The 15752-nt window shown below is 41.5% G+C and overlaps 1 protein-coding gene across 37 annotated transcripts in view; it reads left to right on the top strand.

The window, feature by feature from the left end:
• kcnma1a (potassium large conductance calcium-activated channel, subfamily M, alpha member 1a) overlaps positions 1–15752 on the top strand; it is a 138918-nt gene that overhangs the window by 12101 nt on the left and 111065 nt on the right. Inside the window, exon 1 of one of the 37 annotated variants that reach the window (XM_030107460.1) lies at positions 6374–6378. The exons of the other annotated variants lie outside the window; for them this stretch is intronic. The gene's annotated coding sequence lies outside the window, so the exon portion shown is untranslated. Of the gene's footprint in view, positions 1–6373; positions 6379–15752 lie in introns of those variants that run through there. 37 annotated transcript variants of the gene reach the window in all.

Consider the following 15752-nt stretch of genomic DNA (forward strand, 5'->3'; position numbering starts at 1 on the left):
AAGCTTCCATTTAATGCAGTTAATCGTTTGAGAATATGCTCACTTTCATAATATGCATTTACTGCTCTTGTCTTTCCTCTCATGGAGGCTCAAGAAACAGTTGAATAGTTGGGAAAATTTAATGAGTGAGTTATTCAGGGCTCGCATGGCAGTACAGAGATTGTGAAGGAAGCTTTCACACACAGGAGCGGTCAGTGAGGGGCTTGCTTGGTACATTCGTCACTGTAAGAAAGGTCTGAATTCTTAGTATCGTGTGGGGAAAATGTGCTCAGAATTAAACTTAAATTTACCAAGAAGCCAAACAGGCAGATGAACAACATGAACGTTTCCAGACATGATCTACATCATAAAAAGTAGTTTATTATAGTTTCATTGAACAAAATCTAATTTTCTCAGAGCAGTCGAGACCTTGAGACCTCCCAATGGGGTACGGGACCACAGGTTAGGAAACGTCGCTTTGGGAAGCAGATCAGGTGGCAGCGCGCGTAAGATAGATGTGTGCATTCCTAAAAAAATCTCTTTAAGAAAACGGTGGATAAAATAGTGATCAGTAGCTGAAATGCAGAGAGCTTCAGGCAGCTTCCATCCAAATGTTCTGTTTTGTTTTTAAGAAAGTTATTCCAGAATGATAAATTGATGAATATGAGATTATAACTAACTTAATTTACCTTTATGTTATGCCTGGAAGAAGCTATTACAGCCTGCAGTCAGTTTTGCTCCAGTATCTTCTTCTACTGTTTTTTATTTAATTTTATTTTTTACATCATCCAATCAGGAGAGACAAAGATCAGGAAAAATCTAAATTAGGCATCTGCCAGCAGAGATGAGACTGCAGAAAAGGCCAACAAAGACAGACGGGAGTTCTTAGGAAGTTTCTATGAACCAAACAAATAAATCTCACTCTGTCTGTGAAGCTACTTCCAGAAGGAGCCACGTGAAAAACAATGGGACAGCATTGTGTTCGAATATCAGGTTCTGGAAGTAGTTGAGGGAAATCTTTTCCTTTAATGCACAATTAGCTACATTTTAATTAAAATCCTTCCTTCAGTAACTTCAGCCTTTTTTCTCAGAGTGAAATGAAATGTGAAAAAAAAGATCTCAGCTGAGACGTACTTTCAGAATTCCATTTCAATTTTAATGGCTTCATCCCTTCATGTCCCTTCACTGTCTTGCTTCACACGCAAAAAAAAAAAACTTCTCCAAAATTGATACTCTGTTCAAAATAACCTGTCTGTTAATCAAAGATTTCCATAATGATCAAGTTGACAGTCTTAAAAAAATATTTCACAGTAAAGAGATGTCAATGATGGAAAAAAAAGATGCACATTTTGTAAAACCTCCAGTATGCAACATTAAATGCTTTGGTTGAACTTTCCCATCTCAGCTTTTATCTCTCAAGACTTGAACCTACTCTGACTCTAAAACATGTCTGGTTGCCATGGCAGCAGCAGGCGAGGTTCACACTAAAAGCAGTTCCTTGAGCTGGTAAAAAGCCTCAGTGTAACAAATACAACAGTGAAACCAAACAACTTCCACATTCCTCAAGTCAGACCATAATGAGCCCTTTTTCATCAAACGTGAGCAGGTTTCCCGGCTGAACTGTGGAAGCAGCTGCACCTCTTTTACGCAACATCTCACTGGAGCCACCTCCTCTTACGGGTGATAAATGATCATTGTCAGCTCTAACTGCAGCTACACAAAAACTGTGCGTTTTGTATGACTGCTTCACGATAAAAAACCTCAGATTCACCACTTCAGCGATTCCATTGTCGGGGGGAAAAAAAAAAAAACCTTTGTAGTTAGAAATCTGTGGCTTGTACTTGTAGGAATTCACTCCCGAGATTGCTTTTTGCCTGGGCACATTAATGATCACAGCGGTGATCAATTAACAGCGCCGGTTATTTTAGTGAGATTAAATTATAGTCACATTGGAGTGTATGCATCACTAGATGCATCTCTAGGTGAAATCACTCAAATGCATCAATGCATTTGAATCTAAAACACCAATTAAATGTGTTTTTAATTATGACTGACTGCTATTGTACTTAATGTTTTGAAGTTCTACCATATAAAATATCAGTAAAGTTCATTTCCAGTCACATCCTGTATTCCCCTGTATTGGCTGACACGTCAGAGCGGTGCTCATCTGATCAGCTGGATGATTGATGTCGGGATTAGGCGATGTGATTCCGATGGTCAGTGGTGACGGACAGACGCTCGGTATTGTTCTGAATAGTTTTGCCGCCCCGTGCTGTGATCTGAGAAAGGAGGGGTGGAATTGGAGACAGCTTAGCTTAGCAGCTGCTCCGCAGCACATTGTCTCAAGTGAACAGGAGCAGCAGAAGTATGCTGGCAAGTGCTCCAAATGCCACAGGCTTTCACCTCCTCTCACCTTATTCTTTTCTGTTCTTGTTGACTCTCCACCCTCGTTTTTCATGATCCCGATCAGATTCCACTCTGTAAAACTCCAAAAGGATTTAAGCTGCTGCTGCTCACTTTTCTAAACAAATCTGACATCCTTTTTATTATTTCTGTTATTTTTTAGCTTGTGCAAAAAGTTTTATAAAGGAACAAGTACTTTCTTTGTTCTTTGAATTCTCTTTTAAAACCATTTTAAAACCAGGATAAATATTTTTTTTTCAACCTTCATTTTCTTGTTCTTATCATTTCAAGGTTTTATCACACTTGTCTAGTAATGAAGGCAAAAGATGCCGCTACTGCAGTGAAACATTCAAATGTCAGTACTGCACTGCAGAAATATTTACTGAAGTAAGAAAAGCAGTCATCTAACATCAACACAGCTTAATCACTACAACACTGAGTCATTTCCTGTGAAACTCAGAGAAAACTTTACACTTGTCAAAATATAAAGGTTATCTTCTTCCTAGTACTCCCTGCTTAATCTGAATTAAAATTAGTGAGGTAAATCTTAAAGGAACTCCAAACATTTTTAAGGACAGCCATGTTATAAAATACTTTAAGCAGATCCAAACTTTTCCAGAGTTTTAGTTGTTTAGTTTTAATTCCTCCCTCCTTCCTTTTGCTCTCTCAGCCCTTTGTCTCTCTCGTGTCATCCTAAACACAGTCATGTGACCTTGGCTTTCAGGCTTTTCCTGTGTTATTCCCAAATGAGCCATGAACTGTGAATTGGTACGATAAGAGGAAGATAATCAGCAGGAAGTCTGAAGCACCGTATTCCTGCTTTTAAATACCTATGAAAACTATAACTCCTTCCTCTACTATTCACTTCACGGTGATTCCTCTTTTAGGAACTGACCTCTGTTCAGGGGTGAAAATGGAAAACTGCACCTTCTCCTGTCTCACTAGAGAAGGAGCCTTTCACCTGTCTGCAAGGGGGTCAGGGTCAAAGTTGACGAGGGTCGCGGGAGAAATTAGCCATCTGTGTGTTCTCGCATGTCAGTCGGGTGAATAGGGACTGGAGGCGGGGCGTCTCCTGAGGTGAAACCCTACCTATGCAGGCTACACCGCCGCTGCTGTTTCCTCTTCCTGTGGGACTAACCCCGGCCGGCAAACATGGCTGCTCTGTAATTACTCCGACACGCAGCCTCTGACCACTGCCGCCACGCTCGCCGTCGATCAAAGCCGCCCGTTCTTGGCGAGGTGTGCGTGTGGGTGTGAGAAATACAGGGTTTATACGATTTAAAAATGCATGCCGGGCGATAAGAACAAAGACACACGAGTTGGGAAATACATCTCCTTGTTATAAATAGATAAAGAGGATCCGTCTTAGCCTTGTTCGGCCTTCTGCAGTCTAGTCATTACGTTCCTTTCTATGCTCCGCTCCAATAACATGAAGAACAAAAACTTTATATGCAGCAACTTTAGATAAAATCCTCCCAAATAAAACATCGTCCTTGTTTGTCTTGTATTATTATTATTATTTTCTTTTGAAAAGACTAAAATATTGCATGGTAACTTGGAACAGTTGTGAGAAGTCGGTGGGCAGAGCGACAGCGGCTGTGATATATTGAGATTGCGATGCATAATGTGATTTACTGCTTTCTCAAGGCCTGCTCTGGCCCTGCTGTTTTTATTCACACGTGCACCAACACACACACACACACATGCACGCGCACCCACACACCATTAGCAGTATTAGGAGCCTGACATTTAGGCGGTGTGTGCTACACAGGTGGCACTTTGCTCGTCTGTGCAACCTCTGTGACACGGAGCGCAAATATGGAGGCAAAGCTGAAATGCAAGGCAGAACCGTCTGAAAAGAGTGACCGCTGAAAGCAAGGGAAATTTCACTCCAGGAAAATTGTTGCATTTTACTCCTCAGCCAAGGAATAGATGGGAAGATTGAGATGGCTCTAATGGTTTTTGTGGTGAATCTGAAAGCGTTCATATGCATATGAAGCTTATTGCTTGATCTGTCCGACACATTAAATAAAAACGTTAGGAATCACACTTTTAGCGGTTTAGTCACTTATTAATAGACCCCATGGGCCTCATTTATCAGCAGTGCATAGAAAAGGTTCTAAATTCCGCCTTATGAATGAAATATAGAATGTGCATCAGTATAATAAAAAAAAAAGTCCTATATGTCAACATGCCTCTTTATAAAGTGAGTCAATATTCATTGTTTCTTCACCTTTCATCATGATGGCAAAGAGAGCAAAAAAGAGGAATTTTTCTGAAACTGAAATCAAGGTACTTGTCAGCAGGACTGAAGTAAACCACTGAATGCTCGAATAACCAACAAAAGAAATGGTGCAGATAACCGTCGCAGTTAATTTTGCTGGGTCAGAGGAGAGATCACCAGCATAAATATGAAAGGAAAAAGTGGTTTGACATTAAACTCGGTGCCAAAAAACGCATCACAGCCCATAAAAGAAATATGACTGCAACTGGAGGAGGGCAGGCTAGCTAGCTAACACTAGCCTTTCACCCATGGATATGCAAATAACCAGCATCGTCAGCGACACGGCGCTGTCTGGGATCATTCGCTATGGAGATACTGACAGACTCCCGTAGAACCATTGCTTAAAGTTTTCCATTTGTAGTTTCATTTTTCATGTAAGCATGGTGAGTTGTGTTCACATGTACGCACATTTCCAAGTATAAGTACAAGTTTGTTAATGCCATACTGATGTTAAATGAGGCCCATGGTGATTATAAGTCAAGAATTTTTAGATCCAAACCTTTGGTGTTTCTGAATAAAATGGAATAGAATATTCAGATCCCAGAGATAAATGATTTTTGTTTTGTTGGTCATATCCGTGCTCAGAATGGCCTCAGCTTACATCGTAACAGTGCCGGTAAACGGTATACTTGTGACCACATGCATACAATGTCTTTACACACACATGTTGTCAGTTTGAGTCACCGTAGCTTTGTCGTTCCTCCAGCTCAAGGGCCTCGATCTGTCAGGAAGTCTGACCTAGTTTTCACCTCCTGAAGGGCCGTGACCCCAAAGTTGCCGGTTCATATAAGAGCAAGGGTCATTTATTGTAACCCGGCGAAGGTTTTGGGGGTGTACGTTATGGGGTATTTCACTTGTTTTTTCACACTTACTTTCACAGGCATAGTTATGTTAAACCTTTAGCGACGTAAACAGAGATGTGATTTAAATGTGAATCCGATTTGAAGAACTTGTATTTTCGTACAGTGGCATTGAGATTGAAAGTTAAATGGGTAATTCTCAACTTGCTCCTCAAGCGTAAAGACAAATGAACCCAGTGAGGATTTGTTAGCCAGAAGCAAATCTTCGTCTGCTGTCAGTGAGGAAGAAGCTCAGACTTGCGAAAGGCCTTTGACCATTGATGCTAATGCTTAATGCATCACTCCCTCTTTACGTCAGACCCCATAAATCTGAGAAGAGTCAATGAATCAATACGGTTTGCTAGTGAATGCGTGGTCTCACACCATGCAGGGTGCAGAATACTGAAACTAAGATGTCAATATGAGCTACATTAAGGTTGATTTGTCTTTTTTTCAGGCACTATAAAAAGAAAACTTCAAAATGTTTCAGTAGAAATGAATTTCAGTTGTTACATGTTGTTACATAACACTGCTGTCAGTTCCTTCTTTCTTTCTACGTCAGGTCATGTCTTATCTGAGGTAACTCACCTGAAATGTCTCTTCTCCAGTGACTGCAGCTTGAAACACAGTGACTGTGATTCAAATGGAAACAAATACATTGTGTCTGCCATTGGCAAGCAACATTTGGTGTGTGTTGTTTCGGTTTTTAGTTGATTTAGTCATCCATCAAATGTGCCTTTTAATGTGGCACCATTTATAAAGGAAATGCGCTGTCCAGTAGCGTAGCAGCTATTCCCATGTATTTTGGCACTTTTTAGTTTATGTTTATAAATAGATTTGATTCAACTGAATAACAAAAATTACATTAAAACCGTTGAAGATAAGTTGTTCTCGTCTGTGGTCCCAGAGATAAGCAGTCCTTTTCTTGTTTCACTATTCCAGTCACTGGCGGAAAGCTGCTTCCTGTTGTCTGTTCCAGGAAAACAGAACAGCAGAGAACAGCTGGGTGCTCGCTGTGGTTTTAAAGGTGACTCTGCTTCCCATTGTTACACCAGAAAGTGAAGGAACATTACAATTTCACAACTCACAGCCGTACCGGAGGGTGTTAGCGTAATTGGTGGAGCATCATAAAACCGGCTACAGATGCTTTCATTCATTGGCTTGAAGAGCGCTGCTGCAAATCTTCCTATAGGACGCACCGAATGCAGCTGAGGTGCTACAGGTGGAATCTCTCATGAATAATGGAGATGCCAATGTGTTGTTCGTTTGTTGTGCGGACACAGATACTGTAGCTGCATTATTGATGGAACCGGGTCTTAGCTGGGAGGTGGCTTTTTTTTTAACCTTGATATTCATAAATCGATATCAGCAGCAGCAACAACAAAAAAATCGGGTTGTAGTTTCAATTTGACGAGTTTTACCTGAACACAACCCTCTGGATTGGAGCAGGACTATAATGTTAACTGTGATGTTTTCAAGCCGGTATATTTGTGAATTAAAAAAAAGAAGCAGGTCAGCCTGGCTGTGTGCGCCTGTCCTGCTTTGGCTTGTGCCTGATTGTCTTTCTAGTCTCGTGGCTAGAGAGCAGATGAGGAGAGGGATCTTTGTCCCCGTGGCATTGACACTTCACGAGAAATGATCTCAAAGACTCAGTCGTTCTGAGAACAACCATCCGATCAGCACAGACTCCTGGAGCTACCCGGTGAAACTTGGCCCTAATCCTGCATTAATAGTAAACAACAGCTGTAGGGCACCGGTACGCTCTGATTAGGAAGGCGAAAAAACAAAACAAAAACAAATAAACCCCTCAATCTAGTTGGAAACCTATTCAAATGTGTTTATTTATTTCTACCATATTCACATGGGGAATTATGACAATAAATGATGAGATAATTCTGGGAAAGGAATTAGACTGCGTGAAGAACTTTGATTAAGCTGTAGCTTATTACTGCTGAATAATGTTTCCCGAATCAACATTTTTCCAGCAATCTTTCTATGGCTATGCTAATTATGCTAAACACAGCTATATGTACGTAATAGTGCAGCCACACACACAAAAAAAGCCTTTATAGCACACCGAGGCGTGCAGCCCTGCACATGCATGCATACTGAAATACACATTCACACATGCCAGACAGAGAGAGCTGCGGGTGTTTGGTTTCTTTCCTTTTGCGTAATGTTTTTTCAGGCATATTGGAGTCTTCTTGGTCTGTCATTGTTGGACGGTGTTTAAAATAGACGGGGGTATTTGGAGGCAGCTTAGTTGCAACTGCAACACACGTGATTGAATTAGAGTGCTGTCAGTTGGGTCCATTATTGGGGTCCCTTGGATATTTTCCATCAGCAAGTTGGTCAGGAGTGTGTCTCACGTTACAAAATTTTTTCCTGGAGTGCTTTACCGTGCCCACTGTTCGATCAATGAACGCCACCTCAAAATTTAATCCATCAGTGTGAAACACAACGTTGCTGTGAATATTGCACAATGATGGATTTGATGAAATGTGACGGGAGACCACCGAGGCATTTTCGCTGGAGTGTGAGTGCGCTCTGGTTGGCCCTACAGCGGGTTTTCCAAGGAGGTCACGCTGTGTGAAAAGCTTAAAACTGAGATTTGACTGACAGGAAGAGATCAACAACAGAAAGACCCTCACAATGAATGACACAGCGTGTGAAGCATGAGATGGGTTTATACTGGCTCAAGAGGTAAAGCATACATTGGCTGCATACTGTGGCGAGACCAAGTGTGATCACATTAAAGCTCAACATAAATCGTATCATTCTTAAGTTACCCACTCGCAGCTCTCTCCTTGTCATTGACATTTCCTTGAGACTTGGCTGCTGTTGGTGACATTACACCAATGCAGTAGAATATATGTCTTGTAAAGCCCGGGCAGCCAGGATTGAGTGTGTACCAAGGTTGCACTTGGACTATTCTTCACCCACCAGCAAGCTAATAATAACGTGATGGTATTTTGGTATTTTGCCACCTGCATTATTAGAACACCCTTCCATTACATACACATTTAATGTGCAGATAAAGATTATCAATGTTTCCCCTTGACATTTTCAGTTGTTACAAAAAAGAAGCGGAAACTCGTGCTAAAGCCTGGAATGAATTGTTTAGATGTATGAACAGTGATCTACATCAAAAATAGAAGTAACTATATTTTTAGACAATTTTTTTTCCGTCTTTGTGGGCTCAGCATTCAAATCAGCGCTCATATATTTAACTGTTATCTCAGACTGAGAAATTGCTGTGCTGTGAAATCAGCTGTTGCGCTCATTTTTTGAATGGTTGAATTGTTTATTTTACAACAGCTGACCTGGTAGAGGTGCAATGAATAGAGGACATCGGTCAAGTTGAACATCATAGTGGACATTAGGAGCATTGGCAGCAGGTGAGGTCAGTAACAAAGATTATCCCTTTATCACGGCTCTTTATACTGTGTGCCACGAAAATGGACAATCTGTCCTCAAAGCTGGAAAACTGCAGTGTTTCCAGTCTGGTTAAAAGAAGAAAAGTCGTGAACCAAGAACAAGGTCATGACAGGTCAAGGGTCGATGCATGTGGAGAGTGAAAGCTGAATCCTGTATTTCAATCAGTGAATCTACAGTAGGCTAATTTGCTGCGGAAGATAAAGCTGTGTCCGAGGACGTGCCGCATCGGTTTGTTGCGTAAGTGGCTGCACAGCCACAGACTGGTCAGAGCGCCCATCCTGACCCCGTCCACCGCCAAAAGCACTGACAATGGTCACGTGAGCGTCAGAAGTGAAACACGGAGCAATGGAGGAAGGTGGCCCGGTCTGATGAATCATGTTTCCTTTTGCATCACATGGATGACCGGCTGCATGTGCGTCACTGACTTGGGGAACACATGGCGTCAGGATGCGCAGTGGGGGGGGGGGGGGGGGGGGGGGGGAAGGCCTTGCTGACAGAGGCACTGCGATGCTTGGATCAACGCTTTTGCTGTGAAACCGTCGGTCCTGCCGATTGTTGCAGCCCTCATACACTTTTCATTGAAATTGTTGTCCATGATGGAGAAGTTGAACGGAACACAAAAACAAACAAAAACATTGTGTGGTGCAACAAAAACCTGACAGACAGCTACATCTGAATTACAAAACCTTCAACACAGGGACTGTCGACACCTTGTCCGTAAGACATGACCGGATCCAAATAGTTGGCAGGAAGTCTGATAATAGATGGAAAAAGCTGAGTTTTTCAATTATTGCATCTCCACAGTACATAAAAACACAGGCGTTATGACAATTGTCTGATAATTCCCAGTTATCTGATTTTAACAGTCGTGTAAGTGGGTTCATTGGTTTGATGGCTGCGTAATTGTTTTATTCTTTTGTTATTAAAGCTCATAGTAGCTCCCTTAATGTGGCTATTTTCTGTTTCCCTTTCTTCTTTATTATAATGAATTGAATATAGTTTGGTTGCGAACTGCTGCATTTAAGGCTTTATCTTACACATTTACACACGTTGCACAACTTACACAATTTAGGATAAATAGGTTTCTGCTTATATAATTCATATTATCTATCCATTTTCTCATTTTGAAACCATAAGAGAATTGGGTAAAGGGCAGCATCAACATCAGGTGTTATCTTTGAATGGGCTCACGCTGAGGGGAGAGTCTGGAAATATCACATCATTTCAGACTGTCAAGCATCCTTTTACACCGATAAAGAATTCATTCTTCTCTAATATGTGATCATATCTGGGAATTCAATATCATAAAGTTGGAAATTGGATGATTAGATGATTGGCGGTGAAATATTGAACAGTTTGACCGTATAACACACAAGCCGGGCATTACCGCTGTAATTTGACGTGAACAAGATTAAAGCGTTTCTCTGACTATTGCAGCTGTCATATCGGCTCCTTGACCAGATTATTTTAAGGTTGAAATTGGAGCAAACATAATCTGATCAAATGAACCTATGGTGCCTTGCTTAACACTCTTTTGATTTACTGTGCGGTGGTGTGATATTTCACTGGCGTTTCTGCCTGTGCTTTGATTTTGTGGGCACACCAAAAACAAATCACAGTATGAGCTGAGTGACTATAAACAGCAACATCGCCAGCGGTCGGAGAAGAAATTTATATTTTCTGGCAACAAGAAGGCAGCTTTTCATTTTATAAGGAGAAAGAAATTCTTTTCATGTGGTCTGCAAATGTATTTAAAGGAGAGAACAGGGGCACTTTGTTTTCTTTAACTTTTGTGGTGAAATAAAATGCCTAATTTCGTTCCTGTTTGCCGCTCATTAATGTCTCAGCTGAATTTCCCAGATTCATCTAATGTAGATAACAAACTGTTGTGGTAAATTAAACATTAATTCTTTAGTTAAAGTGTATGTTTTTTTAATATTTAAAAGCAGGCTATTATCATTACTTGTTTACTTTAATATCTGCATATGGATTCATCCATCCATCTTTAATAGCACTTTGTCAAATTTAGGGTTGGAAGTGGTTGACCGTAGGTGAAGGACATCAAAGGGCAAACACAGAGAGTATCACACCTATGTGCAATTTTATGCCCAAACCCAGTGTTTATGCACACTGTGTTTGGGCAATGTTCCCAGTCCTATTGGGCACAAACAGGGTTGTCAGATACTACTGGAGTCAAAGTACAAAGAGTTGCTGCAGTTTTAACAGACTGAAGAATTAAGGCTTTATGGAAATCAGTATTAAAACATCTAAAGAGCTGCTGTAATTAAATAAGTTATTCTTCAATTCATGGATTTATAAAAAAAGTGATTATAATAGTGGAAAAAAAGAAGGGTTTATATTTAGACCAAGAAATCAGAGTAAACTCTGTTCTCCTCCTCATGCAGACATCTGTATGTAACATAATTAAGACACACGCCAGTGTTTACATCTTCTCCTCAGACTGTTGAATTATCACTTTTCTGATTACTCCACACAGCCGTTTATTGACAGTGGCCACATCTCTTCCACAGGCCTCTCGCTTCACACCTCCTCTGTGTTTCTCCCTCAGCCTGCCTCTGTGTTCGCTTGCTTCTGTCCCTCCCTCTGCCTCCCCTCCCTCCTCCGAACCCTCCCCTCCCACACACTCTGTCTCACACACCTACTGTCTGCCCGCCAGGTCTCTGTTGCTAAGCGACAGGCAGTGAGCGCTGGACTGCTCTTATGCGAGCGACGTTTGTCCGTCATGATCTCATCCTCCTCTGTACCGTATGCGTGCACGACCGGACTTTTTGTTACAGAGCTGCAGTGGATTTATTTAGTGCTGATCGTCTTGCATTTCATTTGCTTGTGGGTTTTTTTTTTTTTAAATTTTTTTTGTTTTGGAAAGATGTGATTATTAAAAGAACTAGTCATTGATTTAAATTTACCAAGGTTTGATATTAAAATGGATGCAGAGGTTTGCAACTTGCAGGAATAGTTATTGAACCAAACTGGAAATTGTACTGCAATTACAGCCTGTGTGTGAAGAAACTGTAACTGAGAAAAGGAAAAACACACACACAAAAAAAAAAAAAAAAAACTTTTAAAGTGTCACAAATTCAATAGCTTTTGCAACTCTCTTGCTAAAGTAACCAGTTTGGGTAAAGCATTTTCCAAATGAGGCCGTCACGGTTGGTAGTAGTATGGATGTCGAGTTTGCATGTTCTCCCTTTGCATCCATGGATTTTTTCAAGTTACGTGTGTGAGGTTAATTAGTGACTATATATTGCGATCCTGTCTTTTCTGTGTTTGGCTGCAGCTCCATGCATGTTGGACAAACATGGCTATAAAAAAAAGCAAAAAAAAAAAAAAACCCAACAACAATTGAGGGACTGATACAGTAATTTTCATAACAGTGTGGGGAAAAATTCTATATTTACTTTGTATCAGAACTGCTCTAATATTCAGAATTCCTCTCTTGTCTGTGATGCGGGGCTACCGCTTCTTGCTCCCACCATCACCACGCCCCTCGCCGACTCCCTCTCATGTTTCCAAGCTGCAAATTTCCCTGTTGCTTCATTCCTTTTGATTAGTCTCTTGGGCTCTCGCAGCTTTTATTTTGACAAACGAGCCCGGTGCCGAGTACTAAAAAGCACTTACAGGGGTATTGATTAACAGTGGCTATTAGCTGGCGAGGAGGAAAAGGAAGACGTTCTTACAGTAAACCTTTGCGGGCTGTCCTGAGCCGGTTAAATAAATGCACTAAGGCGGAGGATTAGTGATGTGGATTTCCTCACTGCTGCATTTGAAGAGGAGCTCATGAGCCGGAGGTTGCTTCACTGTAACAGCCATAATGCAGCCAGATGAGTGGATTACTGAGGCCAGCTCTTAGCTATATAGTGTTTCAAAGCAAAGATGAAGTGGACATGTAAACTGTCCTTCATTACGATGTAATGAACATTGCTTACATTGCAGGTGCAATCCATACATGTTTGCATTGCAGAGCATGTATTTTTTTGCAGCCGCAGTTGAATTCATTGCCAGCGTTGTTGCATCGGTTTCACAAAATAAATCGCTCTGTCAAACAAATGTGGCCACAACACTTTTTTGTGTGTCACCTCCACTGACTTGTCCTTGGGTTTGAGCGGCGCTGCAGTGATCAAGTGCACACTGTGTGGACAGTAGAGGAGAGCTGATTCAGTCTTCACATCATCCCATGTGAAAGCCGGTGCCAGTTCTTGCTGTAACACACCCTGACAACAAGGGTTTTTTTTTGTTTTATTTGTTCGTGCTGAATTTGTGTTGTTGTTTATCGGAGCTGTGTGTACCCGAGCCTGCAAGTGTCAAATTGCTGACTCTGGGTTGGTGGTTTTTCTCCTCTTCTACCCGCATGAACCAACCCCCACCATGGCACAGCCATCACAGGGAATGCCTCTCTCCACCTCGGGCGAAAGGCAAATCCTGCAGTGCTTCATGTGAGCCCTCAGAATCCCCCGACCGGTTCCCGACAACGGTGGTGCAAACAGGAGCAGGCAGAGCAGACATGAAACCCAAGCCTTTCTAGCAATCTACAAGAACAAATGTGGTCTTCGGCTGATGTTTGATTCTTGAGTGAAAATCCTTTGATTTGGTTAAGTTGAACCCCACACAGTCGGCGCTGGACGCAGAGGACGCCTCGGTCCTCCCCTGCAGCTCATTTTACACTTGACATCACATGGAGGCTTAATGCTGCGCAATACGGTCCAGTGTTTCTCCGAAGGCAATGACCTTTCCCATAAACGCACAGATTGGTTTGCTGCACTGCCATCTTGCATAATTGCAGTGATTCTCTGTAGGCTTGAGAGCGTGTATACAAACTTGCCGAGATGTTTTATCCGGACTCCAGCTCCTCTTAATGGATCTTGTTAGCTGAGGTCAAAATCTTCTCTGTCTGGGGTCACGGTGAAGAAATGCAACCTTCCCGGTGGAACACGTTGGGGCCCTCGGTGTGAACCGATCGGAGAGCACGAGCCGGAACAATCCGCAGCAGCGTGTCCTCTCCCCATTTTCTCCTCATAACTTCAGGGTTAAAACATGCAAATTCTCTATGAAGCAAGCTGATTTATTTTCCCCAGTGGGAGGCGTGAGATCTAAATTTAAAATGATTAAATGAGCCTAGAGTTAGAAAATTATTTGCACTTCCATTTGTTCGCCTCTGAGCTGTTCTCGAATCAAGGGCAAGTCTCTGAATCATTAGGCTCAGATGACTGCGTTTTTCGACGCTTTCAACAAGAACATTTTCCCAAATAACACAGTTGATCCCTCATACTGTGTGATAGTTTGTGGATGTAATTGACACATTTTCAGAAATTAAGGCAAAATTCAAATCCAGCTTTGTCTAATACTCGCCATTACTCAAATTGGTGTTTTTACAGTTACCGAATGATTAACCAGTGAAGCTGATTAAATTCAAGCCCTTGCCTCCATTTTACCATTGTTCCACATCAAATGTGTGGCTTAAGCCCGTCGAGAAATATTCATACAGTCCTGCACACTGCTGGCATCAGAGAAAGATTTGAGAGTATTATTGCATCAGGAGAAGATAAAGGTAATGAGACCTGTCTCTCAAGCAGAGAGAGCCTAATCTTCTTGGTCTCTTCAGCCTTCTCTTAAGCTGGTGGAGTGGTGTGGAGTGGAGTGGAGTGGCAAAGAGCGGAGCGAGTCAAAAGAGACGGAGAGGAACTCGAGACGAAGTGAATCTGTACAATGAAGTGGAGGAGAAGACGAGGAGAATGCATAGCGTGATGTACTTGTGGAATATAGTGATGTGTTTGGATATTAATTGCAGAAAAGGATAAAATGAAAATAGTTTGGAAAGAATGATGAGAGCTCGAAAGAAAACTTTGGAAAACCTGCACATGACGAACGCATCCTTGAGAATATGCTCTATTGAGAGAGAAAAAAATGCAGTTCAGTGCATTGCTCCATCTTTCTGAATAGCATGTGGTTAAAAGACTATTATTTTGTCCACTTTCAGCATTCGAATTTGGTTTTGTAATTTTTGTGAATCACAGCTCGTCAAAAACATTTTTACAATGAACATGCTGTTGCATCCATGCACATCTGCTGTGCTGAAAAGCTGTTCTCATAATTCATATCTTATGCGGAGAGTGCAGCACTCCCGTCATGTAACCTCTCCCACTCGTGTGTCGTTCTCGTTACACTTTTTTTCGGGGGGTGGATTCATTAAGTAACAGAGTTGTGTTCTTTTTTTGCCTGATCCACACAACTGATGAAACTGACAGCCTGTAAAATGTTACACAAAAAACATATTTTTTTTTTATGTTGCAGTTGCTTACTAATAGAATAAAGTAGAAAAATATTTCTTCTATGAGAGTAAGACTTCAAACACTGATGAAGGTCACCAGTTCAACACAGTTTAAGGCCTCCAGTCAGCCACAAATGCTTGTTTTGAGTGCCCAGACAAATATTCTGGACCACACTGTATAATATTTTAGTTAATTTTTTTTTTAATAAATGGCTACAGCCTTCTTGTTATTTAACACTGTCTGAATCACATCTCTGTTATAAAAGTAATAGGTGATACAATTTTGTCATGAAATCGTTTGACCGGTTAGCGGTCTGAGTTGTTTGTGTTTTTGTTTGCTTTCCAGACTGCACTTCACCGCTGCACTGCCTACCACTTTGCTGCTGAAAAATTCATCTGCCAGTCATATCTGGATGTTGCTCTTTATAGAGCAAGGTCATTGATCAGCACAGGTTAGACAGCAGGGAGCCAATTAGGGCAATAGCTACACTCTTGGCTGCTTTCCGCTCCTAAAAAAAACAGC

This window comes from Salarias fasciatus, chromosome 13 (assembly GCF_902148845.1).
Source record: "Salarias fasciatus chromosome 13, fSalaFa1.1, whole genome shotgun sequence".
Lineage (NCBI taxonomy): Eukaryota > Metazoa > Chordata > Actinopteri > Blenniiformes > Blenniidae > Salarias > Salarias fasciatus.